The sequence below is a fragment of the Schistocerca piceifrons genome, chromosome 4 (genome assembly GCF_021461385.2).
Source record: "Schistocerca piceifrons isolate TAMUIC-IGC-003096 chromosome 4, iqSchPice1.1, whole genome shotgun sequence".
NCBI lineage: Eukaryota > Metazoa > Arthropoda > Insecta > Orthoptera > Acrididae > Schistocerca > Schistocerca piceifrons.
Window position 1 is genome coordinate 353,873,494 of NC_060141.1, and position 27,709 is coordinate 353,901,202.

The following is a 27,709-nucleotide window of genomic DNA, read 5'->3' on the forward strand; positions in this document are numbered from 1 at the left end:
GGATCAGCTCGTGCAAGTCTTTCGTACCTCCTGTAAAAGCGTGGACTGGGCAGTTCTTCACAATATGTCCTACTGCATCACGGTCACTCGCAGTACTTTCACGATAACCCCACTCCTTCGAGATACGGCCGCATATCCCTTGTCCAGTTCGCATGCGATTGGGTCGCGACCATTCGCGAAGGAGAAGGTCAAACCTTGCAATCTTTTCCCTTGGATTCTAAATTAGGTCGACTTTGAATTAGGTGTTGATTCCAGAGTTGTTTCCGTTTCGCAATGATGTCAGAAATATCGTTGACCCAATGATTGACCCGAGGTGGCTTTCACGACTTCAGGTGTGTAGCCGGTGGATTCTGGAAAGCACTACTTCTTATGTGACTGTCGTCTTAAGAACTTGCACCTAGTCAGCTTTTCTTTTGAGATCCGGAGGGGCTATAGTGTACAGAACAGGCAACTGCTGCAATGTCCTCATGGCCTCATTCAGACATACATCGATCTTAACTGTATTAGTGTTGCTTTCTCATACACTGGTACAATATTCAGCGACTGAGTACGCGCATGAAATTGCAGTCTTGTGTAATCTGCATTAGCTCCCCAGCTATTCCCGGCTCTTTTGTGATGTAGATTTACTCTGAGCCAAACTTCTTTGACAGGTTAGTGGCATTCGGGAGGACGACGGTTCAATCCCGCGTCCGGCCATCCTGATTTAGGTTTTCCGTGATTTCCCTAAATCGCTCCAGGCAAATGCCGGGATGGTTCCTTTGAAAGGGCACGGCCGACTTCCTTCCCCGTGCTTCCCTAATCCGATGAGACCGATGACCTCGCTGTCTGGTGTCCTTCCCCGAAACAACCAACCAACCAACAGGTTAGTGGAGTGCTGCTTAAATGACGATGTATGAGCTGTGTGGCACCTAGATATGCAGAGACGTAGTAATGGGAACCTTATACAGTAGATATGTGCGTATATATATGTGTATGTGTGTGTCCTGTAAATATAGAAAATTATTCAGACTTACTGAATTATATATTGTGGCAGACGTACACTGAAATATAATCGAAAGGCGTCAGTCGTATATAAAATTTCATCTACATGATAATTAATGCATGCACAATATGGTTGTTGTGATTTCATATTTCCTCACCAATGTACAGCCAGTGCACTGGAGTCACGTACGCAATTCTTGGGCTCAGGAAAGCTTCTGGCAAGAGAGGGTACTAGTAGTATGCGCAAGGAGGGGGCACCGTAGTGAATGAAACTTAATCATGCTAAACATACTTAAAACGGTAAAATTATTACTTTGAAACCAGATCATTTTTAGTTATGTCCATATTTAAAATTAATAAAATGGAAACAAATAAGAAGTTACCATCTAAAAATGATCATTGTGGTCAAAACAAATTACGTAAAACTGTGAATAATACAAGTAGAAACAGCAGCAAAAAGAACTAGAGCGGAGAAGAGGGATAGCAAAGGGGAAAAGGGGGTAGAGGGAGGGAACAAAGGGGGGACAGAGAGAGCTGGTAGGACTCTCAAATACAACATATCTGAAAATCTGTGAACATCGAACCTCTAGAAATATATTTACATCATAACAAAGAAGAAACACAAGTGTCACCAGTATTATCAAACTCTGGTGTTGATAAAAGTACCTTTAATGACTGCCCTAACTATTACATAGGAGAGACAGGGAGACCGATTGAAGTTCGATATAAATGGCACCTGCTAAGTAAAGGTGAGGGAAATGTGTACAGTTTCACTCTTGATGAACATTTGTTACTTCTCCAACACACCACGGGGACTAGAAGACCTAGAACTTCTGCATAAAAATACTGAAGGTTACAGGCTTGAACTGTTAAAAGAATTAGACATTTGTAAACATTTCACTGACGAAGATGGAGCCATTTTAAATGAACAGGTGCAACCCAAAAATAGAAATTTCATAGATAGTTTTAGAACCCTATTTTCTTTAACGTAACAGAGAAATGGCTCGATATTTCATATAGCTACAGAATGTGTCATTTTTGTCGCCTGTTAATGCTGGTGCACTTGTGTTTCTTATTTGTTATGATGTTTTCAATGTCATGGTTTTAATTTTAACCTTTTAAGCAAGTTTAGCATGACAAATTTCCATTCACTACTGTGCACGCTCCTTGCGTATGCGACTAGTGCCCTTTCTTGCCAAAAGCTTCCCTTAGCCCAAGCGCCTCGTACGTGATGGTAGTGTACTAGTTGGTGAGGAAATACCAAATGAAAAAAAAGACTCAAATATTGTGTCGTGTACTTCCGTTTGTCTCTGGTGCAGCTGGAGTCGATAAGGATGGGACTGCCGACCAGAGAGCAAAGTGAGAGAGTACGCAGTGCAGGGAAGTCCGCGGAGTGGCTATCAGGGAGGATCCCTGTGTACCGCGGCAGGGACAGCCTCCGTTTGATTATTTCGCCGACGAGGCGGGACCACCCAGGCACTCATTAGCGTGCTGAGCGCGTAATTAGTGCATGATTAATGCGGGCCGCTGACTCAGGACCCACGCTGACGATACCGAGATTCACGTCCACAGTGGACGCGAGTGCCGTCTGCCACACACGGAGCCAGCGCGGCCGGTGGAGAGTGGTTGCCGTACTGTATAACGGCTGATCAGCGCAGGGATAGCGCGCGCACCGCCCTCCCGCAATTACCGCTCGAACGGCGCGCTCGGCCGACCGGCGAAACGCTGCCCATTGTAAGCCGAGAGGACCCCAGCGTCTTCCTGGCTTTTATCTCGTCGTACGGGGGTCGCTGTTTTCGTGAAATGGCAAATTTACTTTCAGCATTGAGACTGAACGCTCCTCTTATCGCCACAGTCGTCAGTTAACCAAAAGGGAGGAAGTCGTGTGTATGTCCCATCTGTCTGCCAATCGTGTAAGCTTTGTTCTCTGTGATTCAAAGTGTCTCTGCTCTGAGCACCAATTTCCCGCACAGTCGCCTCTTGTCATGGAGCAATCGCGTACACCCCCATGGCGTGTTCCCCTACCTCATATCTGTCTCGATTTGCCCTTTGGACCGAAAGATTCAGATGACCTCATGGTTTTTCGCCGCCTGTTCCACGCTGTCGTCGATGCATTTCCGGGTTCGGAACTGGTATATACTGACACCTCAATGGTCAATCATAAGCTGATTTTGCATACACACATGCAAGGTGCAATGAACAACGCTCCCTGCCGAATGGATGCAGTGACATCATTGCTGAATTGGTGGCCATCAAACAAGCACTTAGCCATGCACTGGCAAGATGCTTGTAACCTGCAACGACTACCTGAACAGCCTTCAGGCTACAGACCAGTGCTACCCTCGTCACCTATTAGTCACGACTAGCCAGAATCTTCTTTCTGATATCCATCAAGCTGGACGGCCGGGGTGGCAAGATGCTTGTAACCTGCAACGACTACCTGAACATCCTTCAGGCTACAGACCAGTGCTACCCTCGTCACCTATTAGTCACGACTGTCCAGAATCTTCTTTCTGATATCCATCAAGCTGGACGGCCGGTCGTCTTTAGTGGGACGCTGGACATGGTGAGGTCTCAGGGAATGAACGTGCTAACCGGCTGGCAAAGTTGGCTATCTTCAGTCGCCTCTATGCCATAAGTTGTTGGAGGTTGGGAACTCGGAATGGTCCACCCTAGACTGCCGAAACAAACTGAAGGCAGTAAAGGAGACCACGATCACGTGGCAGTCCTTCCTTCGCTCTTCTCCTATGGAATCCACTGTCCTTTGTCGGCTATGCGTTCGCCACACTTGGATGGCCCATGGACACATTCTCCAACGTGGGGACCTATCATACTGACGATTGGGTGCCAGCTAAAGGTGGCCCACATCCTACAAGACCGACCAAATTTGGCTGCTTTGAAGTGACATCTTAAATTTCCTGACATGCTACCTCTGGTGCTAGGTGCTAGCGAACGACGCCAAAGTGGCTGACCTGGTTTCGCGTTTGACTAGTGAAGGTGGCTTCTACTTATTTTTGTGAGGTGGAGGAGCACCCCTCGCCTGCTCTGGCGCAGGGCCCACAGTGGCCCTTCCTCAGCCGTCCAGCGTGGCCCCACTTTTTATTCTCCTTATTGTTTATGTTTGCCGTTTTAATGTTTTATCTTTCCTAAAAACCGAGCGACGTGGCGTAGTGGTTAGCACACTGGGCTCGCATTCGGGAGGACTATCGTTCAATCCCGCGTCCGGCCATCCTGATTAAGGTTTTCCGTAATTTCCCTAAATCGCTCTAGGCAAATACCGGGATTGTTCCTTTGAAAGGGCACGGCCGACTTCCCTCCCTGTCCTTCCCTAATCCAATGAGACTGATGACCTCACAGTTTCGTCTTTTCCCACAAACAACCCAACCCAACCCAACTCTTTCCTAACATGTTATCATCTTCTCTGTACTTTTCGTTTTCTTGCGGTAACGGAGGGCGAGGTAGTGGTGGTCGGATGCAGAGGGTGTACAAAGTTGCCTCCACATACTTGTCATGCGGAATACATATAATCGTACTTTGGCTTACACCATGTTAGCGGGCCACTTGCCTGGAGCTTGTAGTAGGGTTCGTCTCAATATCGTGTACAATCCGGTCCTCCAAATCTGGTGTGCGCACAGTCCGCCGCCTCGCTGAACGTTCGCCTGTCTGAAAAGACCCATGATCACGCAGACGCCCAGAAAGGGCTTGAAATGTTGTGTGACGTGGTTGGTGTCTGTGAGGGTACTTGTTTTGGTATAGCCGTGCTGCCTGTCGACTGTTTCCATCTGTTTGACAGTACACAAACACCAACCATCTCGTCTTGTTCCCGACATGAATACTGGAGCATTCTGGTGCTTACAGTACGCTGCGTCAATCACACAACCTGCAACACGAGGAACACATAGCACGTTGTTAGAGGAAACTCCATTCGTCGGCGTCATCTACCGAGGCAACGGTGCATTTCCGAACACATGTTCACAGGACCTTTTTTCCTTCATTTCGAGTCAGGCATCTGTTCGCGCAAATTGTCGGTTTCATAAATGTTCACCCTGTATAGTCGGACAGAAGTCGCCGAGAATGTCGGTGACAGTTTACTCACAGAGATGTAGAATATCCTTGGCAGTTTAAGGAGACAGCCCTCTTTGAACGTACACAAACTAGGAGATTTCTTGATTTTTGCGAGTAACATAAAAGGTATTCCTAAATTTGGTGATACAGTTTTATTTTTTATGTTTTTGTCTTTAAGTAATCATTTTTGTGTCCACATCGGACGCTCCCTGTAACCGCTTGATGGTGTGGAAGGCTCCCTTACAACCGAAACATTGGTCGTCGGTGGAAATTCCCGAAGCCCTCCTATTGGACCTGTTACAAAGTAATTTTGTGTAAGTCATTTCAGTTTCAGAGACAGTAAAGGACCTGGAAGAGCAGTTGAACGAAATGGACAGTGTCTTGAAAGGAAAATATAAGATGAACATCAACAAAAGCAAAACGAGGATAATAGGATGTAGTCGAATTAAATCGGGTGATGCTGAGGGAATTAGATTAGGAACTGAGACACTTAAAGTAGTAAAGGAGTTTTGCTATTTGGGGAGCAAAATAACTGATGATGGTTGAAGTAGAAAGGATATAAAATGTAGACTGGCAATGGCAAGGAAAGCGTTTCTAAAGAAGAGAAATTTGTTAACATCGAGTAAAGATTTGTCAGGATGCCGTCTATGGAAGTATTTGTATGGAGTGTAGCCATGTATGGAAGTGAAACATGGACGATAAACAGTTTTGACAAGAAGAGAATAGAAGCTTTCGAAATGTGGTGCTGCAGAAGAATGCTGAAGATTAGATGGGTAGATCACGTAACTAATGAAAGGTATTGAAGAGAATTGGGGAGAAATTTGTGGCACAGCTTGACTAAAAGAAGGGACCGGTTGGTAGGACATGTTCTAAGGCATCAAGGGATCACCAATTTAGTATTGGAGGGCAGCTTGGAGGGTAAATATCGTAGAGGGAGACCAAGACATGAATACGCTAAACAGATTCAGAAGGATGTAGGTTGCAGTAGGTGCTGGGAGATGAAGAAACTTGCACAGGATAGAGTAGCATGGAGAGCTGCATCAAACCAGTCTCTGGACTGAAGACCACAACAACAAACAACATTTCAATAGATTTTCTATCGGCGTGCATAGTGAAACTGAAAAATATTGAGTTCTAACAAAACGGTGACATGTTGACAGAAATGTCATTTTCTTCGCCCACAAAATCGAGACAAAGCATGAACAGAAAATAGACTTTCGAAAATATCGCAGAATGGCTACTTACGGCGACAGAATGCCGGGATAAATTTCCGATCAAAATCGTATGTACCGTTCTCAGGTTGTCCTTCGGGCCAGTTTGAAAAACATGGTTTCGAGAAAAACACGTTTAAAGTTTTGGGCTACATGCTTTGTAATTAAGGTAAAAATGCACTTAATCAGCGATCCTGGCGCCACAACAATTTTTTCAGATCAAAAGCGAGGTCCTCCTTTATCTTCTTCGTGACTATGGTGATCATGAGGACCTCTTTGGCAGCTTCTGTCATCCGCAGCTCCGCTCGCTCGATACGTATTTCGGCCGCTTTTGTGCTGAAGTTGGAACAGGCTGGTCCAATCTCAAGTTTGAGCGTTTTCATATTTTCCATAATACCTGTTAGGTCGTCGTTGGAATTATATGCTGACACATTGGCTGTGATGTCGACTACTTTTTCCGCGCTGTGAATGGTTTTCGGAGACACTTGTCCTTAAATCGCCTTGTAACTCGATAACGGAGTTTCTGACGAACTGAGGATGAACACTACAATAAAGTAGAACTCTAGAGAACATTTTAATACAAAAACGATTTTTTTGAATTTTCAAAGAGGTCTAATCCCTTGAATCCCTTAATGCTGCGTGTATTTAGTGTCAGCAGGCGTTCTCCTTGCAGACCGTAACCAACGACGAGATGTAACAGGACGCATGCCCACTGCGGTCGTAATTAACGAGGTCAAGGGTTGATTACTCAGAAGCCTCACATGTAACAACGTGCGATGAACTGTGTGCTCTGAAACACTTGTGCTCGTCTCAGCGGTGTACTCCAGAGTTGGAATGTGACCACGTGTTTTCATCACTAAGTGCATCTATTATGCACTACTGAACCAAAACATTATGACCACCTGCTTAATACCGTATTGGAACACTTTGAGAACGGGATGCATCGACGGTTCTGGGTGATAAGCAGTCGACAAATTCTTGGTAGGTTCCTGGGATATAAGGCATCAGATACCTACCCTCAGGGGACGCAATTAGCGTAAATTACAGGTCGACGGTTTGTGGGCGCGAATCTGGCCCCCCATAGAATCCCAGAAGTGTTCTATCGAGTTCAGATCAGGCGAGTTTGACGGTCAAGACGTCAACATCAGATCACTCTGTCATGCTCCTCAAACGACGGTAGCGCGATCTGACCTTGTGACACGGGTAATTTCCCTTCTGGAAGAAGTCGTCGCTGGCCGCGGTGGCCGTGCGGTTCTAGGCGCTCCAGTCCGGAGCCGCGCTGTTGCTACGGTCGCAGGTTCGAATCCTGCCTCGGGCATGGGTGTGTGTGATGTCCTTAGGTTAGTTAGGTTTAAGTAGTTCTAAGTTCTAGGGGACTGATGACCACAGCAGTTGAGTCCCATAGTGCTCAGAGCCATTTGAACCATTTGAACCAAGAAGTCATCACAGATGGGAAAGGTATCAAGCATAAAGGAGTGCAGGTGGTCCGTAGTATTGTTTAGGTAGTGCACAGTTGTTGTGGAGTGTTGGATTACTGCCACAGGCTTCAAGGAAGCTCAGCTGTATGTCGCCCATCTCATAATGCTGTCCCCACCAGCGTGGGTCCGTCGTGCAGTGCACGTTTCAAGGAGCCGTTCGTCTGGATGACAGATGACACGTTTCCATAGGTTCACGGTCCAACCTCGATGATGATGCAGCCTTTGCAATTTTAACTGACGATTTCATTAATGAGCCGAACTGTGTGCTCAGACACTTTTGCCTGCAGCAGCGTTGCACTGTGTCGTAAGCTTGCCACCAATCCTGTGTTACAGAGCTTTCAAGCCTCCAACCTTGACATTCTTCGATGAGGCTTTAACATCCTACACTTTTTCGTCTACTCGTGGTTTCACCGTCCTTCAACCACTCTCCATAAGTGCTCAGTATAGTAGCACGTGAATAGCCGACCAACTTCGCCGTTTCCGAGATGTTCGTTCGCAGGCGCTGGGCCACTACAGTCTTGGCATTCTCTGCAAAATCACTTATGTCAGTGGGCTTCCCCATTTGCGGCCCGCATCGTTGCTAGAATGACTCATTTTTTCCGTACCGCTTATATACACTAATGCCCAAAAGTTAAGCATAATCACGAAAATGAATAGAGAAAAGTTGAACAGCCACCAAACACCACCGTAAATATTTATCTAAGAACACTACTTGTTCGCTCTGCTGTGAATAGCAGTGTAACCGAAAGGTAAACACGAACAGTGCATGAGACCACACATGCCTTAGTTTGTTTGTCCATTCATAGACAGCAGAGCGTGGTCTCTAGTTAAAGTTGACAATGGGATGCGACGAAGATATCCTATGAACCCCGTTGTGCAGGGTGGAGTACCCAGCCGCTTGGAAGCAGGCAAACCGAAGTATCACTATTCTTGGATGTATCACATAATGTCATTTCGAAGCTTTGGAGACGGTTTCGAGACACAGGAGATAGTCGATGTAGGTCAGTACAAGGTCGACCAAGAATAACCATTCCACAGCAAGATCGATATCTCTCCGTAACTGCCCGAAGAAGTCGGAGTACACCTGCAACACAACTGACTGCAGACTTTTCAGTTTCCCTACAAGCCATTTATCGGAGGCGCAGAGCAGCAGGGCTTGTGCATTCACTCACTCCATCATGAGATGGCACGTATATTGCGACGTCAGCAACACCAAAATTGGACTACGAATGAATGTAGGAACGTTCTCTTGACAGATTAATCCCACTTGAGTTTGCAAAATGCTTCTCGTTGCAACAACCGATACAATCCCTGAAACATCGTGCAAAGAGACCGGTTTGGTGCTGATGGCCTCATGGTGTGGGGAGGCATCGTGTTGAATGGCCGTACGAAAATGCACATCTTTGTTGGTGGTGGAGGAATTCCGCAGACACTCAGAGATACAGATGTAAGGTACTGCTACAACGTGTTCGCCTTTTTAGAGATGTATTTAGTTCAGACTTCCTCTTTATGCACATAACACCTGTACCCATCGCGCTGCTTTGGTGGATGAATTTCTTGAAGGTGACTGACCAGCGAGGTTCCCGAGGTCTGAATCCCATAGAACATGCTTCGAATGCATTTCGGAGGAAAACTACATCCCGTCAGCCTCTACCAAGGACACTTCCAGACCTCGGTACTGCTCTTGCTGAAGAATGGCATTGACGTTGAGAGAGAGCTGTTGAACCACCTCGTAGAGACGTGCTACATAACGCATGTCACTGTGAAGCATGTGCGGCTGTTAGGGGTAATCATACTCTCTATTAACAGTTCCTTTCGTTGAGCAAGAGATTCAACAGTTGTGTTATTTACTAATAACTTAAAAATGTGTATCCAGCTATTAGGACTTTTCTAACATTATGTTTCGTGCACAGTTATATGCCAAATATCCTTTGATTAAGCTGTAGCTTGTTCAGTAATCCTTCTGACGTCCTGATAAGGCAATATATCCCATTTTCTTGATTATACTTAATTTCTGACACTAATGTATTTCCATTATTGCGTCACGCGCCAACAATGGAGCCAGGCGATATTCTGTCTCATGGTGGGCAGTGGTCATAACTTAGATTAATGCCTTAAGATCTTTACGATTTCACACAATGTTCCAGATTAGGGCTCTTTTCTGATGGATAAGATCACAGCACATTTCTTACTTCAGACACTCGCACTTATACGGGAGTCACAGTCTCTACTTTTGACTCATCCGTATGGCTGAATACCTTAATACCCACAACCATCAAAAAGAAACCCAAGGTACATCTATTTAAAAAAGCTGATAAAAATGCTCTTAACGCCTTTTTTAAGAGTAAAATAGACAGTATCGACAGCTATTGAGAGATATATACCACATAAATTAATAAATGATGGTATTAATCCTCCATGGTACACAAAACGCGTCAGATCGCTGTTGCAGAAGCAACGAAAAAAGCATGCCAAATTTAGAAGAACGCAAAAATCTGAGGACTGGCAAAGTTTTGCAGAAGTTCGAAATATAGCGCGTGCTTCAATGCGAGATGCTTTTAATAATTTCCACAACGAAACACTGTCTCGGAATCTGGCAGAAAACCCAAAGAGATTCTGGTCATATATAAAGCGCACCAGTGGCAAGACGCAATCAATACCTTCACTGCGCGATAACAACGGCGAAGTCACTGATGACAGCACCACCAAAGCAGAGTTATTAAAGACGGTTTTCCGAAACTCCTTCAGCAAAGAAGACGAAGTAAATATTCCAGAATTCCAATCAAGAACAACTGCGAAGATGAGAAACATAGAAGTAGATACCCTCGGTGTAGCAAAGCAGCTTAAGTCACTTAATAAAGGCAAGGCTTCCGGTCCATATGGTATACCAGTCAGGTTCCTGCCAGAGTATGTACATGCAATAGCTCCATATTTAGCAATTGTATACAACCTCTCGTTCACAGAATGTTCCGTACCTAAAGACTGGAAAGTTGCTCAAGGCACACCAATACCCAAAAAGGGAAATATAAGTAATCCGCTGAATTACAGGCCCATATCAATAATGTCGATTTGCAGTAGGGTTTTGGAACGTATACTGTATTTGAACATTATGAAAACGATTTACTGACACATAGTCAGCACGTATTCAGAAAATATCGTTCTTGCGGAACACAACTAGCTCTTTATACTCATGAAGGAATGAGTGCTATCGACAGGGGATGTCAAATTGACTCCATACTTTTAGTTTTTTGGAAGGCTTTCGACACCGTTCCTCACAAGCGGCTTCTAGCCAAACTGTGTGCCTATGGTATATCGCCACAGTTGTGCCAATGGATTCATGGCTTCCTGTCAGAAAGGTCACATTTCGTAGTAACAGAAGGAAAGTCATCGAGTAAAACAGAAGTAATATTCGGCGTTCTCCAAGGAAGTGTTATAGGCCCTCTATTGTTCCTCATCTATATTAACGACATAGGAGACAATCTGAGTAGCCCTCTTAGATTATTTGCAGATGATGTTGTCATTTACCGTCTTGTAAAGTCATCAGATGACCAAAATGAATTGCAAAATGATTTAGATAAGATATCTGTGTGGTGCGAAAAGTGACAATTGACCATGAATAAAGAAAAATGTGCAGTTATCCACATAAGCACTAAAAGAGATCCCTAAATTTAGATTACGCGATAAGTCACACATATCTGAAGGCTGTAAATTCAACTACATAATTAGGGATTACAATTACGAATATACTAATTGGAACGATCACATATATAACGTTGTGCGATTTATTGGCAGAACACTTTGAAGGTGCAACAGGTCTACTAAAGATACTGCTTACACTACACTTGTCCGCCCTATTCTGGAATACTGCTGTGCGGTGTTCTATCTGTATCAGGTGGGACTGACGGGCCGGCCCGAATGGCCGAGCGGTTCTAGGCGCTTCAGTCTGGAACCGCGCGACCGCTACGGTCGCAGGTTCGAATCCTGCCCCGGGCATGGATGTGTGTGATGTCCTTAGGTTAGTTTGGTTTAGGTAGTTCTAAGTTCTAGGGGACTGATGACCTTAGAAGTTAAGTCCCATAGTGCTCAGAGCCATTTGAACCATTTTGAATTTGGGACTGACGGATTATATTGAAAAAGTTCAAAGCAGGGTGGTTGGTTTTGTATTATCGCGAAAGAGGGGAGATAGAGTCACAGACATGATACGTGAATGGGAGTGGCAATCATTAAAACAAAGGCGTTTTTCGTTGCGACGGGATCTTCTCAAGAAATTTCAATCACCAGTTTTCTCTTCCGGCACCCACCTACATTGGGAGAAATGATCATTACGATAAAATAAGAGAAATCAGGGCTCGCACAGAAAAATTAAAGTGCTCGTTTTTCCCGCGCGCCTTTTGAGAGTGGAACGGTAGAGAGACAGGTTGAAGGTGGTTTATTGAACCCTCTGCCAGTCACTTAATTTTGAACAGCAGAGTAATCACGTAGATGATGTAGATGTAGATAAGATACACAAATAAGTGATTGTGGGATTGAAATTCAACAAAAGATACTCGACAGAGGAAATCGCACTAAGCCTGCTGGGCACCCATTAGATTCTAACTGGAATATACATATGAAGTGACCCCCTTTTGTCATTGGTTACACGTAGCTCGCTGGAACAAACGCCTGTCCCCTTTGTAAAGGGGAAAATATCATCAGAAAGTTAAGGAGCGCCCGTTGTAGGCCTAGAACTTGGTATAGAACCATCACTGTTCGAAGCGTGTATAAACTGTAAGGTAGCTGCGGTTAACGTTTATGGTGAATTCTTGGATGTTTAAACCCATTTAATATGCCCATGACTTCACTTGATCCTATATAACGACCTTTCATAAAGAAGAACATTTAACACCCTTTTCATCCATACCTCACTTGGTGTTTTTATAGATCAAATCAACCCCAGTCTACTGTATATAAGATGGTCAGGTACTGAAAATGAATAATATGCAACTGAAAAGTTAAACGTAGCCGCATTCTCCTTCACAGGTATCATCTCTGTAAATCACCTCTGGGTGCAGTGTGTACAACGTGCAAACGTATGTAACTGAGAAGTACACACAAGAGGATGCGCCACTGACTGCAAGATCTAAGCTTATGAAGTCAGCGTTTGAAGAGAGGCGACTTGGTTTTACCTCAAAGTAAATATAGTGCGTATGTTTACTGAATACATTTCTTGTTGTCTTACCTTGTAAGGCTTAAAATTATGGGTTATCACATGACTTAGCTACGCAGCTAGTAATGAAAGATATATAGAGAGGAAGGTATTGTTAATACTCGTATTTACAGCACATACCGCTGCAGGCTTTTGAAGGCCTGGAATAAGTGGTACGTGAAGTGTATGGAAACAGATCTTGTGGAAAATCACTCAAATTTCGAAGAGGTCTGTTTTAGCTTTCCTGAATTTGGTCAGTTTCATTTTAAAAATAAGACTAGCTTGAAAGGGAGACTCGCTAAATAACAGTATAGTTAAAGCAAGAAAGTGCAAAAGCCCACTAACAGTTAAGATTTAAGGAGTTACATTATTCGTAATTAATTGAAAAAAGGGGCAAGGAAATAATTGTACGCACTACTATTCATACACATGGGGTTCAGATCCGCAAAGAAAGATAATCCAGCAACATTCTTACGTCACCGAAGACAATGCTCGGCAGAAAGCCATTAAAACAACTAACTGACTTGCTTCCCACTGAAAGAAGCTACGTGAGCACTATACAAGAACGGATAATGAGACATTGCGTGGATATTCTCGCTCACAAAGGTACGAAGCTCAAACACATTTGCAAATCAGCGAGTTTTGGTGTACGCATGCCATAAATAAAATCAGTGAAAGGAATATCATAAACAGAATGACTTCTTGTAAATCAGTGTTGTAACTTATAGTAACAATGCTTTCCCCATTCACTATCGTGTCCTGACGAAGGTCCTGTCAGCAACTTTGGATGGAAGTCTGGCGCAATCAGGACGTTGATGACTAGGTGGTCTGAGGTCTACTAGGTCACTCCTTAACGCAGAGAGAGGGAGAAAGTCTCCAAGGGTATTTGCCACAGGTGATTTTGGAACGGAGAAGAGACGATGCGGTTTCATACGAACTAAATGAGGGTGCAAACACTTAAGGACTTAATTCAACAACAATTTATTTCCCAATATTTCAACTTTGTTCAGGGATGTTTCTTGCAGTGGCTTTCCTGGCAGATCAAAGATTATACCGTACCTCTCCATACGTTAGTCCTTTCCAGCAACTCATAGTTTCCAACTTCTGCGTTCCGATATCGGACACGAGTGCTCTGCTTGCCACTCGTTCTGACGATACGTAATGAAATACTTTAACCACAATAGCAGGCAAGTGTGAGGCATCCTTTGTTCCTCTTTGTATCCTAACACATAGAAAATACTAATTATCACTTGTTGCGATTCCCGCTATGTGGTGTGCGTACTGTAAGACCTTCGGTACACACACCATCAGGTTATTTGACTTGTCGCTCTAACGAAGTAGGCTAGTGTCAGCAATATGTCTCGTGGTCTTATTGTGGTGTTTTTATCTTCTGCCGTTAGGTCAGACGATAGAAATGCCACTTGCACGCTTAGAGCAGCAGATTGACGATGACCATCTTTAAACAGAACTTAATTAATTTTTACACACATTTATTAAAATAATAACAAGCATAAAAATAACTTAACTTGGTTCTGGATGCTGTTTACAATGGACAATCTGAAGTTTCTTTGGTCTTGGTACGTTAATCTTATTCTCACATATCTCTGATACTTGACAAAGTGTCTATACATTTCTCTTCATGGCGATGTATAGGAATATGGTAATCTTATTAGGTGCAGACTGAAACTTGACTATAGACTGGTACAGACAGATGCAGACTAATGCAGACTGACTAATCGGAGGTCTGTACACTCGTTATAATACCTCGAGCGTTCAGGTATCACAGCGTGAGTGTGATCCGCGAGGAGAAAAGGTTCTACGTTAGCAGCAATCTCATTGGCTGCGTTACATATTAATACGCGGATCGGCGGAAGCAGAATTTGGTCCGTCTCTAAGACAGCGGCATCTCGTAGTGCGGAGACGGACCAGCGCTGCGCCTGCGCTGTTGTGCATAGCGGGGCGCGCTCTTGTGGGAAAGTTGTGTACGCGTTGACTACGCGGAACTATGTACACAACACGCTATTAGATGCCTTATTCACACCAGGAGACAAGTTCGAGAGACCGCTTCTTCCTCTTTATATTCTGACGCACAGAAAATACTAGCTATTAATCGTTGATGCTACTAGAGAAAAACTCTACAGAGCTTCTTCTTTTCTAACAGGCAGAAAACTCGAGATAATAACCGTTGCTGGGTACTTACCGGAAACTCATTTGTCATATCTCGATTGTGTGCATTATTCTCGTGGTTTTTACTACAGAAGATCCTTTCAGGACCTTCCAAAAGGTGCTAGAAGATTCTGGCTGTACACCATCAACTTGATAGTCACTTGATGCTCGAGGTTGTTGTCCTCGCCTAGCCATAACAGCATCGCCATTCCCTCAGCAGGTTGTCAACAAGTCTGACGTCACACGGAGCGCTGGATCACTTACTGACACCAGGTTAGGTGCGCTGCTCTTAAAGTTTCTCACTTTCCACGCAGCCATGCAACTTCTCTTACATTAATAAAGTTTGATAGCCATGGCAACACAAGAGTGTCGTATGATCTCAATTCAAGCAGTATGCTGCTTCGTCTAGACCTTCATGCCTCTTGTACACAAGTTCCATCACGAGTGCTTAAAGCAAAATCTAGCCCTTTGTAACCTTCGCCGACCAAGATCGGATTGGCGGCCGCTCCAAAGAACTCCACGAGACGTTAGCGTCACCCAGATACGTGTCATCGCAAAGATAGGCGCACAAGGCAACCATCAATTTGATCATGCGCGCGGCGTTGGAAATTTCCTCGCATACTGAAACGTAAACCAAGTAATCAGACGAGGTGAAGGAGCAGCCACATTTTTAAACGATCTAACAGACAATCTTTGTTATCATATTTGGCAGATCGCAGACAATGGAACTTCATGTAGGTCTGTCATGCTGTAAGATTACTGTTATGGAAAACTGAAATACTTGCAGGCGATTAGCGACTGGGGAAAGGACTGTCAGGTAAACCTCAACATAAATAACTGTTGTGTAATAGCCAAAATTTCAAATTTTATCTATTCTCATCTAACATTTGCTTACTTTTCGATAGTAAAATAAAGGGACACCGTAGATGTTGAGTGAGGAAAACCAAGAAAAAAAAGACAGGAAATAGTATTTTTCTCAAAGTTTATTTTGTTGTAGTCCCCAACGACGTCTCTCGGACCGACTCAGCTGAGCCAGATAGTTCGCGTAACAAGATAGAGTCACGATAGTGGCTAGCCTGGTTATAAAATGTGTCTCTCAGTGTATTTATGAATTTGATATAAAGGAACTATGTTTGCGTGTCAGCGTTGTCCGCTTCCCTGGCAGTATCTGCCGAACTGGATCACACGCTGGCAGTGTCAATATTAATGCTTTATTACAGGTGCTTGCCAATTTTGTGTTGCCTGAAAGACTGGGTTCGGACGATTGTGCTTCTACCTGCTGCTGTGTCCGAGAGCGCAGCAGACCGCACCATGCTGTGAATAACACAGCGCATGTACGTTCTGACGCATCAGCATCTATGCCGGTATTTCGTAAGCAGTTGCTGCACATACCGCGCCGTTTCCAAAAGAGATAGTGCCGCCCGCGCCTGCGGTACTGCTCTGTTCCGTGCGTCTCGATTCCACACACAGGACCTCACCTCGCGATACATTCCTTCACAGCCAACCGCTTAAAAATAGAAAATATTCTCCTGTTCCCTCGCGCGTAGAAGGCACGAGTTGTGTTTCTGGTAGGGACATAAACAAACCGAGACAGGTTCCTGGAGACTAAATCAGAAGGAACAGGAACGATACGAGGTTTTGGACAATGCTTGAGACTGAACTCCACTGAGACACTGGCATAGCAGTTTTTTTTTTCTCTCTATACGGGAGACCAAGGAAAGATCTTCGCTATTAATTGCGAACGTAGAGCTTTACTCCGTTCATGTTGACGCTGGATGAAGTCTGAAGTTTGAGAAACTTACGACATCACAACAGAAGAGCGTAAATGTCGTGAAAATAAAAGAGCAATCTTGTAAGAGAATGACCTGTTAATTACGATAATTATGAAAGTGACAATATGTGTATAGGTTGAGTAGCTCTCTTTGAACTGCCGTCTTAGGATTGTATTGAAAATATTGTTTCACAATCACTGAGTAGGGCATGTTTGTGACAAGGGTGGTGAATTATTATTCTTAGTATATGTGGTATGTTGTATCGTCAACCATAATTCGTCTCGGCTATCTTACTAGTACAGTTGTGCGTGTGTCAGAGAGGGAGAGAGAGAGAAAGAGCGAGAGAGAGAGGAAGTGAGAGAGATGATGATGATAATGACGATGATGATGATGATGATGTTTGGATTGTGGGGCGCTCAACTGCTCGGTTATCAGCGTCCGTACAAATTCCTAATCTTTTCTCAGTCCAATCTCGTCACTTGCATGAATGATGATGAAATGATGAGGACAACACAAACACTCAGTCATCTCGAGGCAGGTGAAAATGTGTGTGTGTGTGTGTGTGTGTGTGTGTGTGTGTGTGTGTGTGTGTGTGTGTGTGAGACAGAGAGAGAGAGAGAGAGAGAGAGAGGGGGGGGGGGGGGGAGGGATAGGACGACATGGCCTTACAGGAAATGTGAATACAGACCCAGAACAACTGGAAATTGCCATAGGAATCCAAGTGGAAGATGGTTCAAATGGCTCTGAGCACTATGGGTCTTAACTTCTGAGGTCATCAGTCCCCTAGAACTTAGAACTACTTAAACCTAACTAACCTAAGGATATCGCACACATCCATGCCCGAGGCAGGATTCGAACCTGCGACCGTAGCGTCGCGCGGTTCCAGACTGTAGCGCGTAGAACCGCTCGGCCGCCGCGGCCGGCCAAAGTGAAAGAACTAACTCTCTTCAATGTGTACAAACCTCCATCTGAACTTTGGCCACTGGAGATCCTGCCCAAAGCCGAACACCCAGCTGTACGCCGACGATTTCAATTCGCATCACACTAAATGTGGTTATTCAGAATGCAATACAGAAGGCGAAAGACTGAGTATCTGGGCTGAAGGGAGGGATATCCACCTCCTGTACGTTCCAAAAGACCGAGTGACCTTTTCATCAGCAGCATGGTGATCACAAAGAACACCTGACTTGACCTTCGTTACAAGGGGAGCAACAGAAGACGTGATCCAAGCGGAAAGAAGGGTATTACCGAAGTTCCCTAGAAGCCAACACCGGCCTGTAATCATCGAAGTGGGACTGTCAGTTCCTGTCATACAAAGCCCTCCAGTCCCACTTTGGAGTCTAAAACAGGCTGACTGGGAGACATTTCGGACTCTCGCAGAGAGAACAGTGAAACGTATTCCTCCACATCCAGAGAACTACGAGCGGTTCGTTACTCTGATATAGAGTATAAATCTGCACTGAAAAGTATTCCACGTGGTGCGAGGAAAGGCTCAAATGGCTCTGAGCGCTATGGGACTTCACGTCTGAGGTCATCAGTCCCCTGCGAGGAAAGAATATACTCCGTGCTGGACGAGAGAGAGTGAATCATTATTGGAAGAATACCAGAAGACGGAAAACTGTGAGGTTGCGGAACGACTGGTTCAAACATTGAACGAAGAACGCAGGTGTAGATGGATGGAAACGATGGAGAGCATGGATTTCACCCATTCTAGCGGCAAGAGGTGGAGTCTGCTAAGAATATTGGAACGACCTACAACCCTACACAGACCACAGACGAAAATGACACCCAACCAGATAGCGTTGCACATAAAACAAACCTCGAAAATCCACCTAAGAACATCTGCAAAGAAAGACTTCGAACATATGATAAAAGAGGCAATAAAAAACGAACAGGAAAACACAGATATGATAAAAGATGTAGAGTTTCAAGAGATCAATAACGCACTGACAGGAGTGTAGGCCGGCAAAGCAACAGGAGTAGATGGAATCTTACCAGAATTCCTTAAAAATCTAGGAACAGCAAGAAGAAACTGGCTAGCAAAACTCTTCTCTGAGTGCAAATGGTTCAGATGGCTCTGAGCACTATGGGACTTAACATCTGTGGTCATCAGTCCCCTAGAACTTAGAACTACTTAAACCTAACTAACCTAAGGACATCACACACATCCATACCCGAGGCAGGATTCGAACCTGCGACCGTAGCGGTCACGCGGTTCCAGACTGAAGCGCCTTGAACCGCACGGCCACACCGGCCGGCTCTCTGAGTGCATCAAGCAGAATAAAATACCAACTGTGTGGAAAGAAGCCAAGGTAGTCGCTGTCCTGAAACCAGGGAAAGCTGGGGAAAACCCTAAACATTTTAGACCAATTTCTCTTTTATGAACTGTGTATAAATTATTTGAGAGAATTCTGATGACCAGACTAGGCCTAAAAGGAATTGTTGTGATCAAGTCTTTGGTCTCACAACTTTTGTCGGAAAGGGCTATCACGATAAGAAGAAAACTGGCGTTGTCCTGTTGGATCTAACCTCAGCACATGATAGAGTGTGGAGGGATGGCCTACTTTGTAAACTGATAGAAAAAACTCAGAGCAGTCAGACCTATAAACTTATGAAGAACATTTTAACTGGAAGAAAAATTAGAGTAACTCTTAATGGCAAAACCTGCAGATGCATATCACTCAAGAACAGACTCTCACAGAGCTCGGTAATCCGAGAAACAACGCCCCGTAAGTTTATATACGCGGACGATACGGCAATAGCTTATCAGAGAAAATATTTTGAAAAAATAGAGCAGAAATTGAACGAAGACCTAAACGTGTTACACCTATACTACACCAAATGGCATCTACAACCGAATCCAGACAATACAGTAAGTGTAAACTTGCATCTCAATAACAGATAAGCCAAGAGAAAGCTGAACATCGGCATGAATAACCAGACCATTAAACATGAAGACAATCCTCGGTACCTAGGAGTAAAGCTTGACCGGTCCCTAACGTACAGAGCCGATCTAGAGGAAACAAAACGAAAACTGACAACTAGAAATGCCATTCTAGCCAAACTCACCGGAACCACCTGGGGATGTGATGCAAAGACCTTGAGAACTTCCGCCTCGATACTGGTATACAGCTTGGCCGAGTATTGTGCACCTGCATGGGCCAGAAGTGTGAAAAAAGCAAAAATCGATATTCAGCTAAGAGAAACAATGAGAATAATATTGGGAGCACTTAAACCTACACCTATAGGTTGGCTACCCGTACTGTCTAACATAGCACCACCTGAAATCAGAAGAAATCAGCTACTGTCAAGAGACTATAGCAAAATACTGGAAACCCAAACATACCCATACACCAGGACCTGACACCAAAAAACTGCCTGAGATCAAGGTCACCTCTATGCCAAACAGGTGAATAGGTGTTTAACTTCGACACAGAAAATGAATGGAAAAGTATATAGAGTAGAAGCACAGTAAGGAGCAGTAAACTGGTTACTGACCCAACCGTACCAATAGAGGGTTTTAAGCTTCCCGCGAGAGTGTGGACTATACTGAACCATGTGAAGACGGGTGTCGGAAGATGCAGGGAGATGCGACAACATGGGACCTCGCGAACAACCCTCAGTGCGATTGTGGACTCAACTAATCAATGGCCCACTTGATCGAGTGTACTGTACATCGTTTTAATGGTGAATTTAAGGATATACATAACCTCACGGACAGTGACATTGAATGGCTTAAAAAAATAAGAGATATTGTATAAAATTTTTGTATTTTGTGTTATGTAATTAAGTAATGCTGAATGTCTTATTTTAATACTGTAATGTGCCAGTTTAATATTTCGCCTTGTAAATGGCGACCGAGTATATAAAAATAAAGTGTCTTTTGTGTGCAGACGTGGTGTCAACTCCCACCAATGACCTACCAAGGCCTCGTTGCTTCCATGCCACGACGCATCGCGACCAAAGCTGGACATATCGGCTATTAGATAGGTAGTCGTAATTTCCTGGCTGATAAGTGTGTGTCGGTTCAGGCGAAACACTGAGGAGAGTCGACCGCATGCAGCACTCACGCAAAATTTACAGTACTCTAAGGTAACGGGTCGATGTATTACCAGTCGCGCCTAAGAAGGATCTCGTCCAGTTTTCCCGTTCGTGAAGAAAAATTAGGTAGCGAGACTGTAACCGTGAGTGTCAATAATGCGGCATGGCTAATAAAGATAAGCCTTTTTCCCGGGACAGTTAATAGAAACAACGGGTGCTGCGACTCGTTGCCCATTAATTACGGGCACTGTTGGAGAGTGGTTCTGAGTGGTAATGAAATGTCACGCCGTTAATTACCGGCCATAACTCAGCTGACCCCGCCGGTAGTCGATGCCGAGTGAGATATCACGGTGTCGATGCTGCCCCCTGTGGCACCCCGCTCCATCCCGATGTCATCGGCTGCCGGGGGAAACTGCTGGAGCCTCCAGCGCCTCGTAAGCCGGTGTAGTGGGACATCCCGCAACAAGCGTCCAATTAAGATTAGCGGTTGGGCCGTGTGGGGACTGATTTGAGCCTGCCGGCCGCCAGCTCCGTGCTGGAATGCACTGGCGGCGCTAAAGACACTGAGATGGCTTGCGTGGTCTAAGTTTTCTGGCGAGAAGAAGACATACAAAAGACCGGCGCCACATTCACACTAATTTGCATGAAGCCAGAAGTTCTGCAACATGACAGCCTACTAATACACTACTGGCCATAAAAATTGCTACACCAAGAATAATTGCAGATGATAAACGGGTATTCATTGGACAAATATATTATACTAGAACTGACATGTGATTACATTTGCACGCAATTTGGGTGCATAGGTCCTGAGAAATCAGTACCGAGAACAACCACCACTGGCCGTAATAACGGCCTTGATACGCCTGGGCATTGAGTCAAACAGAGCTTGGATGGCGTGTACAGGTACAGCTGCCCATGCAGCTTCAACACGATACCACAGTATACAAAGTAGTGACTGGCGTATTGTGAAGAGCCAGTTGCTCGGCCACCATTGACCAGACGTTTTCAGTTGGTGAGAGAGCTGGAGAATGTGCTGGCCAGGGCAACAGTCGAAAAAAATTTCTGTATCCAGAAAGGCACGTACAGGACCTGCGACATGCAGTCGTGCATTATCCTGCTGAAATGTAGGATTTCGCAGGGATCGAATGAAGGGTAGAGCCACGGGTCGTAACACATCCGAAATCTAACGTCCACTGTCCAAATTGCCGTCAATGCGATCAAGAGGTGACCGAGACGTGTAACCAATGGCACCCCATACCATGACGCCGGGTGATACGCCAGTATGGCGATGACGAATACACGCTTCCAATGTGCGTTCACCGCGATGTCGCCAAACACGGATGCCACCATCATGATGCTGAAAACAGAACCTGGATTCATCCGAAAAAATGACGTTTTGCCATTCGTACACCCAGGTTCGTCGTTGAGTACACCACCGCAGGAGCTCCTGTCTGTGATGCAGGGTCAAGGGTAACCGCAGCCATGGTCTCCGAGCTGATAGTCCATGCTGCTGCAAACGTCATCGAACTGTTGGTGCAGATGGTTGTTGTCTTGCAAACGTCCCCATTGTTGACTCAGGGATCGAGACGTGGCTGCACGATCCGTTACTGCCATGCGGATAAGATGCCTGTCATCTCGACTGCTAGTGATACGAGGCCGTTGGGATCCAGCACGGCGTTCCGTATTACCCTCCTGAACCCTCCGATTCCATATTCTGCTAACAATCATTGGATCTCGACCAACGCGAGCAGCAATGTCGCGATACGATAAACCGCAATCGCGATAGGCTACAATTCGCCCTTTATCAAAGTCGGAAACGTGATGGTACGCATTTCTCCTCCTCTCACTAGGCATCACAACAACGTTTCACCAGGCAACGCCTGTCAACTGCTGTTTGTGTATGAGAAATCGGTTGGAAACTTTCCTCGTGTCAGCACGTTGTAGGTATCGCCACCGGCGCCAACCTTGTGTGAATGCTCTGAAAAGCTGATCATTTGCATATCACTGCATCTTCTTCCTGTCGGTTAAATTTCGCGTCTGTAGCACGTCATCTTCGTGGTGTAGCAATTTTAATGGCCAGTAGTGTATGTTGTAGACCAGCTTTGGCGTTCCAGTTCACCTAGGGTTAGCTGCGTAAGGATCTTCTGCTGAGACTGATGAAATACGAGTACCATCACTTGCAACTAAGTTGTACTATTTATTTTGAGAAATGCAGGGCGTGTTTGGGCCTTAACCGATTTTTCAATCCAGACAACAGTAGACCTATTATGTTGGAACACAGTAGGTTTCAAAGGTCGAGGAAATGTAGTAATTTTTATAGCTGCGTGAAGGGAGAGGGATTATTTGTTGAAAAACGCTGACTCCTGCTGTAAATAATATGCCTCTGCCACTGAACGACTATAATTATTTAAAATAATTTTACTGATCTTAACAATTACTTGAGTATGATGATTACCAAAAGATTCACCAAAAGTATCGAAAGAGAATAGTCGGAAAGAGTAAGAACGGACAGGAGTCTTCTCGTTCTATTCATTCTCCGCAAACACTCTTCATAAGTAAACTCATCTGTTTTCCTCTGAAGAACCATTGCAATAATGAGTTTAACGATTTAGGGATACCTCTGGAATCACAAATCTGTATGACTGAACGAAGTTCTGAACCTCACATATGCCGTAACGAGTTGCAGTTCCAGTTCTTCAGTAACGTAGTGGCAACTCGTATACTGGGTTGGAGTAAAACTGTGGAAAACCTTCTACACTAGTAACTGCATTTCACAGTCCGCTCCCATTTTCTTCTGCCATCGAAACTCTTCTCTTCGTATGGCAGTGACTTTGACTTCGATTAATGCCTTAGCAGAGATCCCTGGCACGTCGGTATGTTTATCGCAATGTGCTGATCACAGAGGACTTCTCTTATACATGACATAGTGAGGCGCTGATACTACTTGAGGCCAGGATTACACATACATGCATAAAATCATTTCTATGATCTAGTTATACTATCAGCTTTAACCACCCCTACCTCTTCCATTCGAAACAAAGTGTCCAGCCCATCTGTTGCCTACGTAACTGCAATCCAGCCCGCTCCTTCCATATAAATATAGCCCCTTGACCCTTCCCAACGCGTCTCCCATCTCCCTTCACATATCACATCCGCTCCTCTCATATCTGCATGCACCTCCCACACTTTGGAAATGTAAGGTATTTTGTTATATGCTACAACTTGAGAGAAGACAAATTACTCTCTCACCAATATTTCATATACAGAAAATTATTAAGTATATTATTAAAACCTGATGCACCTTGAGTGAGGCTTTAGAAAGTTAACAGCCTGAGCAGACGTTGATGGAGACTGGTAGGGCGCAGCATGAGGTATTTTTATGGTTCTTAGCTTGTAGAAATGGCATGTTGGGAGTTGGAAGCACTTGGTGGCAAGCCCGTCCCTCAGTAAATCATGCCGCATAGGCCCACAGCCGTACGGGGTAGACAGAGCAGCCCCTTGTCGAGACAGGTCTCCAGCAGAGCAATGCTTGTATACCTGCATTGGCGCCAGCCGAAGGCTGGGCTGGGGGCGACAGACTGAGGGGACACATCTATCTGCACAGTGGAGTTGTAAACTGGGCATCGTGTGCAGAGCCACATGTAGAAAAATTCACAAGTTTTCGTGTTTGCTGCACTGCATGAAGCAAAAAGGGTAACGAACTGCCACTCCGGCCTTGTCAGAGTGTACAGATCTCAATCGCCACTTGCTCTCAGCTGCACCTATGTAGAGAAACTTCTGTAGATTATCAGTCAAAGTGTTCTCAGCGTCAGATCAATTCAGATTGCGTTATCCACATTTTTAGGGCCAGAGTACTTGACTCACTTCTGCCACCCATGATCCTTGTGCACAGCGGTTTTAAAATAATGTTAGTTTTTTACGGTATTCAATAAAAACTTGGCAATGGCCTTGCCGCAGAGGATACATCGGTTCTCGTCAGATCACCGAAGTTAAGCGCTGTCGGGCGTGGCCGGCACTTGGATGGATGACCATCCGGGCCGCCATGTGCTGTTGCCATTTTTCGGGGTGCACTCAGCCTCGTGATGCCAACTGAGGAGCTACTCGACCGAATAGTAGCGGCTCCGGTCAAGAAAAACCATCGTAACGACCGGGAGAACGGTGTGCTGACCACACGCCCCTCCTATCCGCATCCTCAACTGAGGATGACACGGCGGTCGGATGGTCCCGATGGGCCACTTGTGGCCTGATGACGGAGTGCTAGTGCTAATAAAAACTTGCTCAGCATAATTTATGTCTGTCTTTGCTTTCGGAAAATGATAGTTGTTAGTACACTAAATTTTGCAAACATTCTCAATCATTTTTATATACTCAGCCCCACGTGTTACCTTTCAAACTTTTTTAAACAAAGACTGAAGTCCAGCAATGTGGCCGCTGCCACCCTTCCTTCTGAGGTAATACACGGTGCACTCGCATTAATGTGACCACCGCCTATGTTCGACGTCAGCTTGGAATGACCAGTCAGAGATGGCAGGTGGCAGCACTGGCAATGGAGCGTATAAAAAGCATGTCGGGGGACACAGAAAACAGTGCAGTCATTGTCGTAATGTGGAAAAGGAGCGATTTATCTGTGCTCCAAAAGGACATGATCGTTGGCTTTCGAGCCAAGGGTGGAAGCATCTTGGATCATGGATCCTCAACAGAGAAACCTTGCGCAACTGACCACAGCACTGCAGTCGGTATAGTTCCACATCCGTGTCGGTAACTTCTAGAACCGCACTGACTCTCTTCCTTAACTTCCGCGCTACAGATGGCGTTTATTCAGGCTTCTGACAGGTACACATATTAATGTGACTGTAACGTGTATAAAAAACGTATAAATAAACTAAAATACACAGTGTAGGTCGTTGCAAGAGCAAGCTTTCCCTGCCTCCTGACAAATTAGTTGGATTTAGGCAACATTCTGTTAACCATTAAACAGACGGGATGAGAAGTGTCATTGTGAAGACAACACGGTTCCCAGCGACGAGTGGACTCCTGTAACAGGAGCCACTTGCAGATAGCGCCGCCATTAGAGATGGGGCAGAAAAAGTGCGCCTAAGATGCTAGTGGTTGCTGACGGCGCGTCTGGGTAGCACATGTGCGGACAAGCAAGTTTCCTGTCGACGGGCGCGGCTTCCAGCTTTCCAGAGTGAACACCAAGGACATCAATAGCCGCATAGCCAAATACGGTGCCAAAGCATGCTTACAACGTTATACCTTAAAGTTCCATACATTGTTAAGGACGCACGTGCATGAAATTGACCGAAAATGTCTATTTTCAGTTTATTTTTTATTTATTAGTGGAACTCATGGACAGTAAGTTCCGAAAGCTTCAATGTGAAATCGTATCCGAGTGCCTGAATGCTAATTAAAAGTGGGACGCAAACTTCCTACTATGCCCACTTTTTAAAGCAACACATCAACACTAGCTTGTTAAATAACGATTCCGTGGGTTACTTTCAATCAAACTTGCCCGGGACATATCTAGAAGGCTGTGATATATACTCTTTAATTTCATAGATCATCTGTGATTCTCTTTAGTATCTTAGAAACAATAAAAAAGGTGGAAGATCGAAAGCGCAAGGGTGGACACAACAGAGTCACAAAGAAGATGAGAAACACGCTTCAAGTATATTATGGCAACACTATCAGACTGAACCTATTCAGTAAGTGACATGAAAAGTACAGAATGGGTTACATATTTTCACATGGTGTCACCACATGAACATCGCATTCATCACCTGTGTCACATTACCTGGCGTAAATATCTACAGGCTAAGACGTGTAACAACCCCTACATTCACGAGAACATGCTTCCAAATAGTATACTGGATGCTGTCAAGTCAACTTACAGGTTTCTGGCCGATCCTGAACTTCTAAAAATGAAGTGTGTTCACGGCAAAACCCAGAATCTAAATGAGTCTCTAAATTCACTCATTTGGAAACGATACTCTAAAACCCCATTTTCATTCGCTATAGTTGTCATTACTGCAACTTACGATAGAGTTCTTGTATTTAGTTATGGGAATTTAGGGAGGATGAAGGCATTAGGGACAATGTGCTTAATCAAGAGATCTCGTGAAAAATGGATTTATAGCGCCTCTTTGCAACTGAAAAGTTAGGCGAAGTCTTGATAAGGAAAGAAGGCACAAAACAAGAAAGCAGAAGAGAAGTCTTTAAGGGAAAGAGGATCCTGAGTACATATCTGGGGCCCTCTGAAGAGGTGACATAAGAAAAAACGTTATGTTGAACTTAAATATCAGTGCCTGAAAATAATGTTTTTAAAAGTTTGTGTACCTATATCTCAGAATTTGTGAAGGATGGTACACTTTTATCTACGAAGCCAATAAATGTTGTTTCAGGAGTTAATTTTGAAATTCTGAGTGTAAGCTGAGATATGGGGCAAATTGCTCGGAATTTTCCATGAATTTTGTATTATACTTGCAGAATTCTAATTCAAAATTATTAACGTTCTCCTATTCGATGTATTCAAAAAACGTCAAGATAGTATCTACGATACACAAAGTGATTAAACAGAGTTAATGTAGAAATATCTTGAGTCGTTTCTGGGAAATGGGTACATACTGTATATTATTTTTTGAAACTAAAATTATAAATTCCATAAAAGTTAAATATATGTTATCTTATGAACTTAACACTAAGTGTGTTACTTTTATGTAAAACATCGTGGAAAATTTCATTGCCGTATTTTCAAAATTGTGGATTTGGTTCAAATGGCTCTGAGCATTATGGGACTTAACTTCTAAG

At 44.5% G+C, this 27,709-nt stretch overlaps 1 protein-coding gene and 1 pseudogene across 1 annotated transcript in view; both read left to right on the top strand.

Moving 5' to 3' along the window:
• LOC124796347 (laminin subunit gamma-1) overlaps window positions 1–27,709 on the top strand; it is a 1,176,638-nt gene that overhangs the window by 199,124 nt on the left and 949,805 nt on the right. The gene's annotated exons all lie outside the window — the stretch shown is intronic.
• On the top strand, window positions 24,841–24,958 carry LOC124797037 (annotated as a pseudogene).